At 44.2% G+C, this 5,070-nt stretch overlaps 1 pseudogene; it reads left to right on the top strand.

The window, feature by feature from the left end:
- Positions 1-274: 274 nt before the first annotated feature.
- Positions 275-4,517, top strand: LOC123403573 (annotated as a pseudogene).
- Positions 4,518-5,070: the final 553 nt, after the last annotated feature.

The following is a 5,070-nucleotide window of genomic DNA, read 5'->3' as shown; positions in this document are numbered from 1 at the left end:
GCGTAGCCCTTTAGTCCCGGATTGAGACAGAAACCGGGACTAAAGGCTCCTTACGGGCCGGGACCAAAGCCTCGTGGGCGGCATTGCGATTTGGGGCGACGTGGCCGGGCCTTTAGTCCCGGCCCAGAGGCCCGTTTTCCACTAGTGAAGTAACCCCTCAGGTCAAGAGGAAGGAAGAAAGAAGAGGTCACCAGCAGATCCATTAAGCAACAAAGATTGCTGCTCTCCATCGCAAGCAAGCGCCTTTCAGAATATTCTGCAAATGTTACCCAACCGTTCTTTTCCTTTTCCTTTCGAAACAGCAGGCCTTTCCCTCTTCACAAAACTGCTAGCGGGAAGTGGTTAAGAGTTGTTTACCGAAACCGGTAAGAGAAGTGAGTAGATTAAGGCATGCTGTACAAATCATGTAAGGACTGAGTCAAGGACGACTACACAATCTACAATGCTGTTTTTTGTTGTTGTTGTTGTACGGGAGGTGTTCAGGAAGATTGAGCAGTTGACTTGTCAGTAGATTACAGCAGGGCATTCAATAGTTTAATAACGAAACGTCAGTGTGAACTAGGAAGCTGCTGGTGTGCTGGTGGCACTTGTGTAAAATCCAATTTTCATGACCTTGATTTCCTTCCCCATCATACTTCTGACTATGACTACAAGTGGATGATACAAAATGGGAGAAAAATCTGCTTCTTTCCTTCCCCATCATGCTCTTCCATGGTTAGATAGACCACCATTGAAAAATCCAGTCAGGGCACAACTTAAGCTCTTGCTTACATGCTAGTTTCACCAGAAAAACCATGCGCACACTCTATTTCTCCAACAAAACATGCAGCAAGATATTGCGCATACCTTCCCTTGGCCTTGCTCTTGTGCTGCTGGTCTGCTTGGCCCCTCCTATCAGTTGCTGCACGGAGCAGGAGAATGGCCCCCTTCTCCAGTTCCTCGCCGAGCTCTCACAAGATGGCGGCCTCACTGCCTCATGGCGGAATGGCACGGATTGCTGCAAGTGGGAAGGGATCACCTGCAGGCAAGATGGGACGGTCATCAATGTCTTGCTGCCTTCCAAGGGCCTCGAGGGGCACATCTCACAATCCCTTGGGATCCTCACAGGGCTGCAGTACCTTGATCTCTCTGACAACTCCTTGTCCGGTGGTCTGCCGCTGGGATTGCTAGCATCCAGCAGCATTACTACGCTTGATGTTAGCTTTAACCAGCTCAACGGAACACTCCACGAGCTGCCATCTTCAACCCCTGGTAGGCCTCTGCAGGTACTAAACATCTCAAGCAACTTATTTGCAGAACAGTTTCCATCCACCACATGGAAAACAATGGAGAATCTGATTGCAATCAATGCCAGCAATAACAGCTTTACTGGGCAGATACCAACTCAATTCTGTAGCACCTCGCCATCCCTCACTGTGCTGGATCTGTGTTTCAATAAATTCAGTGGCAGCGTCCCCCCAGGACTTGGTGATTGCTCCAAGCTGAGAGAGCTCAGGGCCGGGTACAACAACCTCAGCGGAAGGCTCCCAGATGAACTCTTCAATGCAACCTCCTTGGAATACCTGTCTTTCGCAAACAACGGTTTATATGGAGTTCTTCATAATACGCGCATAGACAACCTCAAAAAACTCGTAACCCTTGATCTTGGAGGGAACCAATTCAGTGGAAAGATTCCAGATTATATAGGTCAACTCAAGAGACTGGAGGAGTTCCATTTGAACAACAACATGTCGGGGGAGCTGCCATATGCTCTGAGCAACTGCACAAATCTCATAACAATTGACCTCAAGAGCAACAAACTCAGTGGGGGACTTAGCATTGTGAATTTCTCCAACCTGCCCAATCTAAGAACTTTAGATCTTTTGTCCAACAATTTCACCGGTACAGTTCCAGAAAGCATGTATTCATGCAGTAACCTGACTGCGCTGCGGCTAGCTGACAACAAGTTATATGGGCAGCTCTCATCGAGAATAGGCAATCTGAAGTACCTGTCCTTCTTGTCACTTGGTAGAAACAATTTTACAAACATCACAAATGCGCTTCAGATCCTTAAGCGCAGCAAGAACCTTACCACCTTGCTTATTTCGTTCAATTTCAGGGGAGAGCTCATGCCAGAGGATGACATAATTAATGGCTTTGAGAATCTTCAGGTTTTGGACATGGATGGTTGCCAATTATCTGGGAAAATACCTCTATGGATATCAAGAGTGACACAACTGAAGATGTTAATTTTGAGAAACAATCAACTCACTGGACCAATACCGGACTGGATCAACTCCTTAAGCCATCTTTTCAATATAGATGTATCAAGCAACACTCTTACAGGAGAAATCCCGTTAGCATTAACGGAGATGCCAATGCTAAAATCAAATGAGAACACAACTCATTTGGACCCAAGGGTCTTTGAGCTGCCCCTTTATCATGGCCCACCCCTTCAATACCGCGTGGTTACATCTATCCCAACAATGTTGAATCTAAGCAACAACAACTTTACAGGTGTGATTTCCTCACAGATTGGTCAGTTGAATATGCTTGTTGTACTGGATTTCAGCTTCAACAAGTTATCTGGACAGATCCCCCAATCAATTTGCGACCTCACAAGCTTGCGGGTGCTAGATTTGTCCAGCAACAATCTCACAGGTGCTATTCCAGCTGCATTGAACACCCTGCACTTCCTTTCAGCATTCAACATCTCAAGCAATGGCCTTGAAGGGCCTATTCCATCTGGAGGCCAGTTTAATACATTCCAGAATTCTAGTTTCGATGGGAATCCAAAGCTGTGTGGCTCTATGCTCACCCACAAATGTGGTTCAGATTCAATATCTCTGTCCAACATAAAAAAACGAGATAGGAAAGCTGTTTTTGCAATTGCATTTGGTGTGTTCTTCGGAGGGATCGCAATTTTTCTGTTTCTGGCGTGTCTCCTTGTCTCACTAAGGCAGAAGGGTTTTAGGGCAAATAATAGAAGGGAGTGTACTGGAGAAGTTGAAGCAACTTCATTATACTCTAGTTCAGAGCAAACATTAGTGGTGACGCGGATGGCAAAAGGCAAGGGTGAAGAAAACAAGCTCAAATTCAATGACATTTTGAAAGCTACAAACAACTTTGACAAGGAAAACATCATTGGATGTGGAGGGTATGGATTAGTCTACAAGGCAGAGCTGCCTGATGGCTCCAAGCTGGCAATTAAAAAGCTCAATGATGAAATGTGTCTGATGGAAAGGGAGTTCACTGCAGAGGTTGATGCTCTCTCCATGGCACAACATGAAAATCTTGTACCGCTGTGGGGTTACTGCATCCAGGGAAACTCAAGGTTTCTTGTATATTCCTACATGGAGAATGGAAGCCTGGATGATTGGCTTCATAACAAGGATGATGATGCTAGCTCATCTCTTGACTGGCCGACTCGGCTCAAGATCGCAAAAGGAGCTAGCCTGGGACTTTCTCATATCCATGATGTCTGCAACCCTCAGATTGTCCACTGAGACATCAAATCCAGTAACATCCTGCTGGACAAGGAATTTAAAGCTTATGTTGCAGATTTTGGGCTAGCCAGATTGATTCTTCCCAACCAAACTCATGTAACAACTGAACTTGTCGGTACTATGGGTTACATTCCCCCCGAGTATGGGCAAGCATGGGTTTCAACATTGAGAGGTGACATGTACAGTTTCGGAGTGGTCCTGCTTGAGCTGCTCACTGGAATGCGACCTGTTCCAGTCCTATCAACATCAAAAGAACTTGTCCCATGGGTGATGCAGATGAGGACCGAGGGAAAGCAAGTTGAGGTCTTGGATCCAGCACTTCGAGGAAAAGGAAACGAAGAGCAAATGCTGAAGGTTCTTGAAGCCGCTTGCAAATGTGTCGACCAAAATCAGTTCACAAGGCCAACCGTCATGGAAGTAGTCTCCTGTCTGGTCAATATAGACGCTGATCTGCACATGGAAAGGTCAGCAAAAATACAATGAACTAAAAACATGATAGATAATCTTGTTTTATTAGCACAATGTACTTTTAACTCTCTTAGTTTCACTAGAACTACTACTTCTGATAATCTTAGAGTTTGTTTCTTACTTTGTACAGGGACTGACAGGTTCAAAAAAGCAATCAACAAGAAGTTGTACTTCAAGAGGCAATATTCTAATCAAGCAAAGCTGCCCATGTTTTGCATTAATGATTGTCATTATTAGTGTCCAGCCAGAAGATTCTTGTGGCATGTTTTTTAGTTGTATTCTGTCGACTTCTTGTAGATGGAAATTTGCACTACAACACACACGAATAATTCGCTCCAAAATAGAGAAAATATGTACTAAAAAAATGTTCAGATTCGAACAATGACAGAAACAAGAACTGGTAAAAAAACCATACAAGTTGTTTAGAGGTGAACAAGAAAAATGGAAGGGATGTTATTATGATAGTAAGTTCGATAATTGTTGATACTTTGTACAAAATGGTTAGAATGATACTAAGTATGGTTGTTTTCTAACATTGGCACTAGGTGCAGAAAACTCCTTGTTAGTGGCTAACTGCAAGAGATTGTAGTACAATGCTTCCTATAAAATTTTATAATCATATTTTTATGCACTAACTAATGTGCTAGAGCTGCATAGTGGACGAAGGCAACGAGGAAGCCAATCTCCAGATTATCAACATACTGAATCTGAAAGGCAAATCCAGTCAGCACCGTTAATTCGAAATGTCATGTCCAAGAGTACCTCTGCAGAGTCCAGGGGGGACATGCTTGGTGAACAATGGCATACACAACAACAATCCAGTCTTACTGTCTCGTATATATATATATATATATGTTGGCTTTTGAACGTGCGTATGCAGCTGTACAGGCGTGCCTACGCGATTCTTGCTTCGGCCGGCTACTTGACGGAACTTGCGTAACTAGCGACACGAATAAAACTGATCGATGGATTTGATGGCTAAAGGCCCGTGTCGAGCCTTTGCTTTGTATTGCTTTTCGTTTTTCTGGTGTTACAATCAACACCCCTAGGGTGTCTTTTATACACGTCCACAAGGGACTATGGAAATACACTAGGACTAGGAATCCTAATACTACTA

The sequence above is a fragment of the Hordeum vulgare genome, chromosome 6H, assembly GCF_904849725.1.
Source record: "Hordeum vulgare subsp. vulgare chromosome 6H, MorexV3_pseudomolecules_assembly, whole genome shotgun sequence".
NCBI classification, from domain to species: domain Eukaryota; kingdom Viridiplantae; phylum Streptophyta; class Magnoliopsida; order Poales; family Poaceae; genus Hordeum; species Hordeum vulgare.
The sequence above is the reverse complement of the archived record's forward strand: the minus strand, read 5'-3'. Positions and strand labels throughout refer to the sequence as shown.